We start from the raw sequence: 13,639 nt of genomic DNA, 5'->3' as shown, positions 1-13,639 counted from the left end.
GCGAACTGCCAATCCTTTGTCCAGACATGATTGCTCCCGAGAGCAAGAAGATAGAAAGGTACATCTGGGGACTGACGCCCCAGATGCGGTCAAGCGTGTTAGCTTCCAAACCTGACACCTTTGAAAGTGCTAAGGAACTGGCACAATCTCTGATCGACTACGGAGGTCATCAGAACTCAACCACTTCTGCACCAGCACCACAGAAAGGAAACAACAACTACAACAACAACAACAACAATGGCAGTAAGAGAGCGTGGATCAAAGGAAAGGGTGGATCTTCCCAAGAATCCACAAAGAAACAACTTATGTCAGTAAATGCTGCTATTGTACCTGCTACAGTCCCTACATATACCTACCCAACAAAGCCTTATGTAGGCAACCTCCCAAAATGCACCAAGTGCAATTTCCACCACCATGGGCCTTGCCGAGATATGCAGTGCGCCAACTGCAACAGGAAAGGACACACGGCTCGTTTCTGCAAAGAACCCGCAAAGCCGATCACTCAAATTTCCGGTGCGGGTGTAGGGCAGGCTTGCTACGGTTGTGGCGAGGTGGGCCACTACAAGAGAAACTGTCCTAAGGCAGCAGGCACCGGAGGTGTAGGACGAGTTTTGGCAATAGGCCACGACGAAGCTGTAGCTGACCCAACTATAGTTGCTGGTACGTTCCTTCTCGATAATTCATACGCATGCATATTATTCGATAGTGGAGCAGAGAGAAGCTTCGTGAGTCAAAACTTTATCCATTTACTTAAACCTAAACCTAGCAAGTTAAAAGAATCATTCACTGTAGAGATGGCCAATGGAAAAACCGAAAGCACAAATTGCATATACATGGGCTGTACGTTAACATTGGACGGCCATTCTTTCCCAATCAATCTCATGCCGGTACAAATTAAAAGTTTCGACGTCATAGTCGGCATGGATTGGTTGAGTCTCCTTCGCGCTGACATCATGTGCTTTGAGAAAGCAGTCCGTCTTAACCTCCCGAACAACGAAACATTAGTTATCTACAGCGACAAATCTAGTACAAACCTTCGCATCATTTCGTGCATCCAAGCTCGAAAGTGCTTACGGAAGAATTGTCGGGCATTCCTAGCACACATCGTCGATACAAGTCAAGAACTGAAGGACATCAAGAGCATCTCGGTAGTACGCGACTTTCCCGATATCTTTCCAGAAGAACTACCAGGATTACCACCGCAACGCCAAGTCGAGTTCAGAATCGACTTAATTCCAGGAGCTACCCCAGTAGCGAAGTCGCCTTATCGTCTTGCACCAGCAGAGATGCAGGAACTTTCCAGTCAACTTAATGAACTCCTTCGCAAAGGATTCATAAGACCAAGTTTCTCACCTTGGGGAGCACCGGTCTTGTTTGTAAAGAAGAAAGACGGATCGTTCCGTATGTGCATCGACTACAGAGAGCTAAACAAACTTACTGTCAAAAACCGCTATCCTCTACCCCGTATCGATGACCTATTCGATCAACTTCAAGGGGCGAACTACTTCTCAAAAATAGACCTGCGATCGGGATATCACCAATTACGAGTTCTAGAGGGGGACATTCCAAAGACAGCCTTCCGAACTCGTTATGGACACTATGAATTCGTGGTGATGCCGTTCGGATTAACCAATGCACCAGCAGTATTTATGGACCTAATGAATAGGGTATGCCGCCCTTACTTGGATCAGTTCGTCATCGTTTTTATCGATGATATACTTATCTACTCTCGAAGTGAGGAAGAGCATAGTCAACACCTACGAAAAGTCCTCGAAACACTGCGAAAGGAGAAACTCTATGCGAAGTTCTCTAAATGCGAATTTTGGATTCGAAGAGTCGAATTTTTAGGTCATGTTGTTAGCGAAAAGGGAATACACGTTGACCCCTCCAAAATTAAGGCTATTGAGAACTGGTCGGCACCAAAGACACCTACTGAAATTCGTCAATTTCTAGGTCTAGCTGGCTACTATCGCAGATTCATAAAGAACTTTTCGAGCATTGCGAAACCTCTTACTTCATTAACCCAGAAAGGTGTGGCCTTTGACTGGGAAGCGAAACAAGAGAAGGCATTCCAGACACTAAAGCAGGCCTTGTGCACCGCACCGATACTATCCCTCCCCGAAGGGATAGAAGACTTCATTGTGTATTGCGATGCTTCAAATCAAGGACTAGGTTGTGTTCTTATGCAGAGGGGGAAGGTTATCGCTTATGCCTCCCGACAGCTTAAGACACACGAAGTGAACTATACGACACACGATCTCGAATTAGGAGCTGTGGTATTTGCTCTGAAGATCTGGAGGCACTACTTATACGGGACAAAGAGTACCATCTTCACCGATCACAAGAGCCTTCAACACATTTTCGATCAGAAGGAACTCAACATGCGACAACGACGATGGGTCGAGTTACTAAATGACTATGAATGTGAGATTCGATATCATCCTGGAAAGGCCAACGTAGTAGCCGACGCCCTCAGTCGAAAGGAATACACTGGTCGGAGGGTCAAATCTCTGACCATGACTATCCATTCCCACTTATCCACACAAATTAAGGGAGCACAAATGGAAGCTTTGCAACCCGAAAATGTGGCGGGTGAATCCCTGCGAGGAACGGAGAAGAATTTAGAAGTCAAGGGTGGCGGAGCCTACTATCTCATGGACCGAATCTGGACCCCAAAACATGGTGGTTTCAGAAACATAGTCATGACTGAAGCTCACAACTCAAGATATTCCGTTCACCCGGGTTCAGATAAAATGTATCTGGATCTTAAGAAACTGTACTGGTGGCCTAACATGAAAGCAGAAATTGCTACCTTCGTGAGTAAATGTCTTACTTGCGCTAAGGTTAAGGTCGAGTATTAGAAACCGTCAGGACTACTACAACAGCCAGAGATACCAGAATGGAAATGGGAGCGGATTACTATGGACTTCATAACCAAATTACCCAAGACGACAAGTGGACTCGATACCATATGGGTCATTGTCGACAGACTGACCAAATCCGCGCATTTCCTACCCATCAAGGAGACTGACAAAATGGAGAAGCTTACAAGAACTTACTTAAGGGAAGTAGTGCGACTACATGGTGTTCCGATATCCATTATCTCCGATCGAGATAGTAGGTTCATTTCAAGGTTCTGGCAGTCACTACAAAGTTCCCTGGGAACTAGGCTGGACATGAGTACAGCCTACCACCCACAGACAGACGGACAAAGTGAGAGAACGATACAAACTTTAGAAGACATGCTGAGAGCCTGCGTGATTGATTTTGGAAAGGCATGGGATATTCATTTACCCCTTGTCGAATTTTCATACAACAATAGTTATCATACAAGCATAAAGGCTGCTCCGTTTGAAGCCCTCTATGGTCGAAAGTGCAGATCCCCTCTGTGCTGGACTGAAGTGGGCGATACCCAGTTAGCTGGAAGAAGAGTTCCTGAAAGCACTCTCACCGGTCCGGAGATCATACGTGAAACAACAGAGAAGATCGTTCAGATTCGTGAACGATTGAAAGCCTCAAGAGACCGACAGAAAAGCTACGCTGACCAAAGGAGGAAACCTTTGGAATTCCAGGTAGGAGACCACGTCTTATTAAAGGTCTCACCGTGGAAGGGTTTAATACGATTTGGAAAGCGTGGGAAACTAAATCCAAGATACATAGGGCCTTTCGAGATTCTTGCTAGAATCGGCCCTGTGGCTTACAAGCTTAACCTACCGCGCGAACTTAGTAACATCTATCCAACCTTCCACGTCTCAAACTTGAAAAAGTGTCTGTCCGACAAGACTCTTGTTATCCCACTCGACGAAATCGAGATCAACGAGAGCCTCAACTTTGTGGAAGAACCAGTAGAAATCATGGACCGAGAGGTCAAACAAACAAAACAAAGTCGCATACCCATCGTGAAGGTTCGCTGGAACGCCAAGCGGGGACCCGAATTCACATGGGAACGCGAAGATCAGATGAAACAAAAGTACCCTCATCTCTTTCATGTTCACTAGTATCTTTACTACTTTAAATTTCGGGACGAAATTCTCTCTAACGGGGGGATGATGTGACAACCTGATACTTCAACTCTTTGTAACGACCAAAGTGGGTCAAGTATTGTAACCACTTCTGAGTAATAAAATTTACTTTCATAATAAAATGTACAAATAAGTCCTATTTAATTTCCTTCTATGATTAAATGTCTTTGAACCATGATCGTACGTGAAAAGAACGCCCAAATCCGACTTCATTTAGCGAAGTTATGATTTTTCCAAGTTCGACTTAGCAACAGACAGCTAAAAACTCGAATCAGAAATCGAGCGACTTTTGGCCGGAATGACCTAAACGAGAATCGAAGGTCTCGACAATGGTATTCCAGCGGTAAAAAGTCTGGCAAAAACCGACATCAGATAAAGAAGTTACGAATTTTCAATGAAATTCCTTAAATACGATAGATTTTTAATATTTAATAAAAAAATAATAATAATTTCGGAATTTGCCGACGGAGTCTAAACGAAAGTTGAAGAGTGTAGTCTCACCTACGCGAGGATATAAAGACCATCGAAAACGGAGTTCGTATGAAGAAGATATGAATTTTTGAAGTTTATTAAATAAATTAATTATTTATTTTATTCAAAATTCGGATATTATCCAAAGGGGAGTCAGCATTCGAGTTACGCGCTGCGTACTCCTGTACGCCCCGCGTACCCGAGAAGCTCGGCATCAAACCGTCCACGTCGCACGATCCGGAGAACCCGACCCGCTGTCCCATCCGACCCGCGTACCCAGGGACCCGTCCCATCCGAGGCCGAGGCAGTCGAGGCTTCGGTCATGCATGACGTACGCGTACGCACTGCGTACGAGCGTACGCCCCGCGTACTGAGGCAGACCAGCCTCACTATAAATAGGCTACGAGAGTTTCCAAAGAAAGGGCTCATTTCTCTCCTCTCTCTCACAACCTTGCCTCGTTTTCCGTGTCCGTTCAAACCCGAAGCTCTGGTCTTCTTGGCTCAAGTCCCAAAGGTCGATTTTACTCCCGAGATTCCCGAGAATCCCGAGGAAAATCCGTTTCCCGAGACGAAACTCTGCCCGGTTTTCCATCTCGCTATCTCCAAAACTTTCAAGTCATACCCCTTAATCAACCGTTTTAATTATTCTAAATACTTTTATATGCTTTCAAGGGGGGATTACAAGTAAAACACACGAGTATTATCGTGTGTTACATAAAGAAACTCTTTTATATAATGTTAATTATTCAAATCACACTCGATTTATAAACTTTTAAAGGAACTTTTATATATATAAATATATAACATATGTTACAATAGCATTCGATCTTTTAAAATATAAAGTTATTGTAATACATGTATAAAACTAAACTATTCTTAAATTATTCTGTTCTATCTTAGACTCTACACCAAAAATTTATGCTTTCATAAACAAATTATTCTTTTCCTAAGTATTTCTAAAACAAACAAGGCACACTTTTTTTAAAACTATAATAGGTATAGTTTTACGAACAGATTTCTAAACTCTTATGTATTAGAAACATATATTTCAAGAAGTTTACTTTCGTATACAAAAACAAACGTAACATTTTAACAAGTAGATCTGTTTTTATACCACGGGTTTGTGAGACACTAACTTCATGTACGTTCGAGTACACATTTCAAGTCCTGTATTATATACCAGAATCCCTTGGAGGGGGAGCATGGTGTTTGTGTATAGATCTATACGGGCTTGACAACCCGCGCCCTGACTGTTAGCTGCAGTCCACCGTTTGGGGTGACAAACGTCATAACATTCCAACGCCTGAAGAACGTTGTGTATAGGCATTTCGAGTCAATAGTATGGTTATAAAACTCACAAGGGGTATTAAAAACGCATTGATTTACAGGGTTTTCAAACTCATTTATTATTTTACCTTTACATACATTTTGGAAACAAACATTTGTCTTGAATGAAGGCTACTTTTATGCTAGTAGAAAATATAGGATTTTCTAAACACATACAAACAAATATAAAACATTTCATTTCATTTAAACATTGTCATTTAAATACTTATGAAATTCACCAGCTTAAATGCTGATCTACTCTTTCAAAATTACTTGTATGTCCCAGGAATTCAGTAATTTCTTTACTATGTATTCATTTGTTACGCTACCACATGAAGTCATCCGCCCCCAAACGTTTCCACCGTTCAGGTTTGGGGGTGTGACAGATTGGTATCAGAGCAATGTTTATAGTGAACTAAGTATATCGAACCACATAAGATATACAAACTATAAATGCTTAAGGGACTAATACTCTCTGACAAAACAAATTTCTTTTTACACTTAAGCAGCATTTCGTTCAACTTAAATTAATAGTTCATTTAAGTACAATTACATGCATACCACAAACTATTTTCATGTTATACAATTTTACAAGTATTTAGGCAAGTTGACACGCACAAATCAAGGAATGATCGTAGTAGGCAACAATGTCAAAACCTTACCAAGCCGTTACAAAAATCAAACACAAGAATTTAAATACTATAGGAGTATTTGCTATCTAAACTAGTTTAACTTACACGTTTTACATGTTCCGACTTTATTCAATTCTTATAACCCTAATTCTCGTATAGTCAAATGGCTGGATTTCACCACCCTGGCGACCCCTACTTTCCCAACCAAGGCAACGGAGGATGGATCGAAGATGATCCCGAAGAGGACGAGGAACCCATAGACGTGGGTGATGACTCCGGTACCGACTCAGAGCCGGAAGTTATCGATCCACCACCCATTCAACCTCCCGTCTTCGTAAGGAACTTTCAAGGACCGACTCCCGTCTGGGGAAGTCACCTCCACCATTGGAGCCAACAGCAAAACCTACGCCCTCCCTACGGCATGTGCCGGGATTTCTATGATGTCCGTGGCGGAAGTTCAGCTGATCGAGCACTTACGGTAATGGTGGGTAAGTTAGCCAATCAATCCTATCAGTCTGGAGTACAAGCTAGTCGACTCCGGGATATCAACGTAGAAGTGCAGGTTCACACTTCTGACATCCGTAGGTTGGACAAGAGGCAAGACAACGCTCAGTTCCAAACCGAAGCGTTTGAAGCGCAAATTATTGCAGCCCTCGCCGAACTAAGGGAACAACAAGCCGATTTAGATAGGCGTCTAATGGAGTCGAAGCAATCAGATACGGAGTCAAGCTCCAAATGCAACTTTCGACGCAAGTAGTGCTTGTCAAGAACTCAAATTTTGTTATAGCTTAGGACCTCGGCTAAAAGTCTTTAAATTTCTTGAACTTGGTAAACGGAGATCCTTATAGGGGACAAATTTTCTTGATCGTTGTAACAACTTTTATATTAATATAAGTGACACTATTACTACTATGCTGAGTATTTCGTTCGAACCTTGAATGGTCCTTGGGAACCCAAATACTTGTTTCATACCCTCAGTCTTACAAATAACTTTCATTCTTCTATTTTAAGACTCATACTATCATTTGTTGTTGAATTATAGCAATTTAATTCATGAGACACATACATTTTCCATTTCATGAAATTCTTATCCTTGTTTTCTTTTCATCTATAGTTGAAGGATGCCTCCGCGTAGGAATCCAAGGCGAAACAACAGTGAGGAAATACCTATACCACCACCTCCACCACCCCAATTTGATGTTGTAATGTTTCAAGCAGCAGTCACCGCAGCAGTGGCAGCTACCATGTCACAGATCAATAACTCAAGTGCTAATGTCTCGGGATCTGGCACACACACGTCCAACCATGGCGAGAGTCATGGACCACCTCGAGAATGCACCTATAAGGACTTCACCAATGCCAAGCCCCGGATGTTTTATGGTACTGGTGGTGTGATGGCCCTGAGGCAGTGGATTGAAAGGACGGAGGCAATCTTTGAAATCTGCTCATGTCCCGAGCACAGCAAGGTCAAATTTGCAACCTTCACCCTTCTTGATAAAGCTTTAACTTGGTGGAATGGTCACGTTAAAGTACTTACCCTAATCGTGGCAAACTCCATAAACTGGGAGAGCTTGAAGGCCATGATGATGAGGGAATACTGCCCGCGGGGAGCAATTCAAAAGCTTGAACACGAACTATGGACTCTCGGAATGGTGGGTACCGACATCGCTACTTATACCAACAGATTCTGCGAACTGGCAATCCTTTATCCAGGCATGATTGCTCCCGAGAGCAAGAAGATAGAAAGGTACATCTGGGGACTGACGCCCCAGATGCGGTCAAGCGTGTTAGCTTCCAAACCTGACACCTTTGAAAGTGCTAAGGAACTGGCACAATCTCTGATCGACTACGGAGGTCATCAGAACTCAACCACTTCTGCACCAGCACCACAGAAAGGAAACAACAACTACAACAACAACAACAACAATGGAAGGAAGAGAGCGTGGATCAAAGGAAAGGGTGGATCTTCCCAAGAATCCACAAAGAAACAACTTATGTCAGTAAATGCTGCTATTGTACCTGCTACAGTCCCTACAAATACCTACCCAACAAAGCCTTATGTAGGCAACCTCCCAAAATGCACCAAGTGCAATTTCCACCACCATGGGCCTTGCCGAGATATGCAGTGCGCCAACTGCAACAGGAAAGGATACACGGCTCGTTTCTGCAAAGAACCCGCAAAGCCGATCACTCAAATTTCCGGTGCGGGTGTAGGGCAGGCTTGCTACGGTTGTGGCGAGGTGGGCCACTACAAGAGAAACTGTCCTAAGGCAGCAGGCACCGGAGGTGTAGGACGAGTTTTGGCAATAGGCCACGACGAAGCTGTAGCTGACCCAACTATAGTTGCTGGTACGTTCCTTCTCGATAATTCATACGCATGCATATTATTCGATAGTGGAGCAGAGAGAAGCTTCGTGAGTCAAAACTTTATCCATTTACTTAAACCTAAACCTAGCAAGTTAAAAGAATCATTCACTGTAGAGATGGCCAATGGAAAAACCGAAAGCACAAATTGCATATACATGGGCTGTACGTTAACATTGGACGGCCATTCTTTCCCAATCAATCTCATGCCTGTACAAATTAAAAGTTTCGACATCATAGTCGGCATGGATTGGTTGAGTCTCCTTCGCGCTGACATCATGTGCTTTGAGAAAGCAGTCCGTCTTAACCTCCCGAACAACGAAACATTAGTTATCTACGGCGACAAATCTAGTACAAACCTTCGCATCATTTCGTGCATCCAAGCTCGAAAGTGCTTACGGAAGGATTGTCGGGCATTCCTAGCACACATCATCGATACAAGTCAAGAACTGAAGGACATCAAGAGCATCTCGGTAGTACGCGAGGATTGTCGGGCATTCCTAGCACACATCGTCGATACAAGTCAAGAACTGAAGGACATCAAGAGCATCTCGTGTGATAACTGTTGTTGTAGGAAAATTCGATGAGGGGTAAATGAGTATCCCACGCTTTTCCAAAGTCAATTACACAAGCACGCAACATATCTTCTAAAGTCTGGATTGTCCTCTCACTCTGTTCGTCAGTCTGTGGATGGTAGGCTGTGCTCATGTCCAGCCTTGTTCCTAGGGAATGTTGCAGTGATTGCCAGAATCTTGAGGTGAACCTACTATCTCGATCGGAGATAATGGATATAGGTACACCATGTAGTCGTACGATTTCCCTAATGTATGTTCTTGTAAGTTTCTCCATCTTGTCGGTTTCTTTGATAGGCAGGAAGTGTGCAGACTTGGTCAATCTATCAACGATGACCCATATGGTATCAAGTCCACCCGTTGTCTTGGGCAACTTGGTTATGAAATCCATAGTGATCCGCTCCCATTTCCATTCTGGAACCTCTGGTTGTCGCAGTAAACCAGAGGGCTTCTGGTACTCGACCTTTCCCTTTGCGCAAGTAAGGCATTTACTTACGAAGGTAGCAATCTCTGCTTTCATATTAGGCCACCAGTATAGCTTTTTAAGATCCAGATACATCTTATCTGAACCTGGGTGGACGGAATACCGAGTGTTGTGCGCCTCGGTCATGACTAAGTCTCGAAAACCACCGTGTTTCGGTGTCCAGATCCGATCCATGAAGTATAAGGCTCCGTCACCCTTGGCTTCTAAACTCTTGTCCATTCCTCTAAGGGATTCACTCGTCACATTTTCAGGTTTCATGGCTTCAAGTTGGGCCGCCTGAATTTGGTTAGACAAGTGTGAATGGAAGGTTATTGATAATGACTTGACCTTGCAACCAGAATATTCTTTCCGACTCAGGGCGTCTGCTACTACGTTGGCTTTACCCGGATGATAACGAATATCGCACTCGTAATCACTGAGTAGCTCGACCCACCGTCGTTGTCTCATGTTGAGCTCCTTCTGATCGAATATGTGTTGTAAACTCTTGTGGTCGGTAAAGATAGTGCTCTTCGTTCCATACAAGTAATGTCTCCAGATCTTCAAAGCAAACACTACTGCTCCCAGTTCAAGATCGTGTGTCGTATAGTTAACTTCGTGTGTCTTCAACTGTCGGGAGGCGTAGGCGATGACCTTACCTCGTTGCATCAGAACACACCCGAGCCCTTGGTTCGATGCATCGCAATAGACTACGAAGTCTTCTATCCCTTCGGGGAGAGATAGTATTGGCGCGGTGCACAAGGCTCGTTTGAGCGTTTGGAATGCTCTTTCTTGTTTCTCTTCCTAGTCAAAGGCCACGCCTTTCTGGGTCAGGGTTGTAAGAGGTTTCACTATTCGGGAGAAGTTTTGAATGAATCTGTGGTAGTAACCAGCAAGACCTAGAAATTGACGAATTTCTGTCGGCGTCTTCGGTGCTGACCAGTTCTCAATGGCTTTAATTTTGGATGGGTCCACGTGGATTCCCTCTTCGCTTACCACGTGTCCTAAGAATTCGACTCTTCGGATCCAAAATTCACATTTCGAGAACTTCACATAGAGTTTCTCCATTCGTAAAGTTCCTAAAACTAGTCGGAGGTGATCGCCATGCTCTTCCTTACTTCGGGAGTAGATCAGGATGTCGTCAATGAAAACGATGACGAACTGATCCAAGTAAGGTCGGCATACTCTGTTCATCAGGTCCATGAAAACTGCTGGCGCGTTGGTCAATCCGAATGGCATCACCACGAACTCGTAGTGTCCGTAACGAGTTCGGAAGGCTGTCTTTGGAACATCCTCCTCTAGCACTCGTAACTGGTGATATCCGGACCTTAGATCAATTTTGGAGAAATAGTTCGCCCCTCGCAGTTGGTCAAATAGATCGTCTATGCGAGGTAGAGGATAACGATTTTTGACCGTCAGTTTGTTGAGTTCTCTGTAGTCGATACACATACGGAATGATCCGTCTTTCTTCTTAACGAACAAGACCGGTGCTCCCCAAGGTGAGAAGTTTGGTCTTATCAAGCCCTTGCTGAGTAGTTCGTTAAGTTGACCAGATAATTCCTGCATCTCTGCTGGTGCTAATCGGTAGGGCGACTTGGCTACTAAGGTAGCTCCTGGAACTAAGTCGATACGGAACTCGACCTGTCGTTGCGGAGGTAATCCAGGTAGTTCTTCTGGGAAAATGTCGGGAAAGTCGCTCACTACTGGAATGTTCTTGAGTTCTTTTGTTTCGAGGTTTGTGTCGACGACGTGAGCAAGGAATGCGTGGTATTCTTTGCGCAGATATTTCTGTGCTTGAATACTTGATATAATGCGAAGACTCGCACCAGGTTTGTCGCTGTAGACTATAAGAGTTTCGTTAGACGGAAGGTTTAGTCGGACTGATTTCTCGAAGCACATGATGTCGGCGCGATGAAGGCTCAACCAATCCATGCCGATGATGACGTCGAAACTTTTTATTGAGACTGGCATGAGGTCGATTGGGAATGAATGGTTATCTAGGGTTAGGATACATCCTAAGTATATGCTACTAGTGTTTTCTGTTTTGCCGTTAGCCATTTCTACTGTGAATTGTTCTTTAAGTGCGTGTGGTTGTGGTTTAATCATGCGAGCAAATTTGTGGTTTACGAAGCTTCGCTCCGCTCCACTATCGAACAGAATGCATGCATAGGAGTTATCGAGGAGGAACGTACCATTCACCACTGTCGGGTCAGCGACTGCTTCCCCGTGGCCTATAGCTAGTACCCTCCCTGCTCCTCCAGCATTTCTCACTTTGGGGCAGTCCCTCTTATAGTGGCCTGTTTCGCCACATCCATAGCAAGTTGGGCTCGCACCAGAGCCAGGGACTTGCGTGATCGGTTGCGCCGGGAATTTACAGAAACGGACGGTGTGTCCTTTCCTGTTGCAGTTAGAGCACTGCATTTCACGGCAGGGGCCGTTGTGGTGGAAGTTGCATTTGTTGCACTTCGGCAAACTTCCAGCATACTGCTTCATTGGTGCAGTAGCAGCAGGGGTTACTGCGGCATGTACAGCCACAATTTGCTGCTTCTTGGCAGCTCGTTGCCTTTTCTTGTCATCCCAGAACTTCCGCTTGGAGTCAGCGGGTTTGGATGGTTCTGAGATGGCTAGGGTTGTTGTGGTTGTAGGGGTTTTGACACCATGGTCAATGAGCCGCTGTGCCAGTCGCTTGGCACTATCGAAGGTAGCAGGGTTGGATGCTAAGACATTCCCCTGGTAAGGAGGCACTAGCCCCCATACATACCTTTCAATCTTCTTCCCTTCAGTGGGAACCATGTTAGGGCAGAGGGCCACCAGTTCGCTAAACCGGGCAGTGTAACCGATAATGTTGGTGCCCTTCATGGTCAGGCTCCAAAGCTCCTATTCCAATTTCTGGATCTCGCCCCTCGGGCAGTATTCCTCAATCATGAGGTCTTTCATCGTATCCCAGCCTATGTCGTTGTCCACGACGAGAGATAGAGATTTAACGTGGCTGTTCCACCACGTCAGTGCCTTCCCTTCGAAGGTGCATGCGGCATATTTGACTTTGCACGCAGCAGGGCAAGAACAAATTTCAAAGACAGATTCAGTCTTCTCGAACCATTGCGAAAGAGCAATGACTCCGCCGGTCCCATGAAAGGGTTTCGGCTTACAGTTGGTGAAATCCTTGTAAGAGCACTCTCTCAAGCGCACAGGAGTTTCAACCGGAATGGAGTTAACCGGGGTTCCACCTCTGCTAGCATTTGATGAGTGATACTGAGCCATGGCAGTTGCCACTGCTGCAGCTACGGCAGCGTTCAGAGCTGCGGTATCGATGACCGCAGGTGGAGGAGGCGGTGGAGGTACAGGATTATTCCTAGTCCTGGGAGATTTACGAGGAGGCATCTTTCAACTATAAGTTTATAAAGATGAGAAAAGTGGTAAGAATCAATTTGTGAGTAATGTGCGAATGACACATGGACTAACTAGCCATAGCCTAACAATTAAATAAGTGTTTGTGTTCACAACTAGAAAGATGTGTAGGGAAATCCAAATGTAAAGATTTATCCCACAGAGTAGGTAGTTGTCAATAATACTGGTATTACTGATGTAACGAGTTCAATGAAAATTGACCTAACAGTAGGTATTACATCATACCATACAGAAAGTTTGACAGTTCCTAGATTCCTAATTAGAGTACTGAGAGTTAGGAATATTTTACAGATAAGTGCTACTTAGGGCACAGATGTTAAAAGACTAATCCTTAACCCCAAAAGATAATGATGTACTAGACACCATCTAACGACGATGAGTATT

This window comes from Lactuca saligna, chromosome 4, assembly GCF_052625555.1.
Source record: "Lactuca saligna cultivar CGN05327 chromosome 4, ASM5262555v1, whole genome shotgun sequence".
Classification (NCBI taxonomy): domain Eukaryota; kingdom Viridiplantae; phylum Streptophyta; class Magnoliopsida; order Asterales; family Asteraceae; genus Lactuca; species Lactuca saligna.
The sequence above is the reverse complement of the archived record's forward strand: the minus strand, read 5'-3'. Positions refer to the sequence as shown.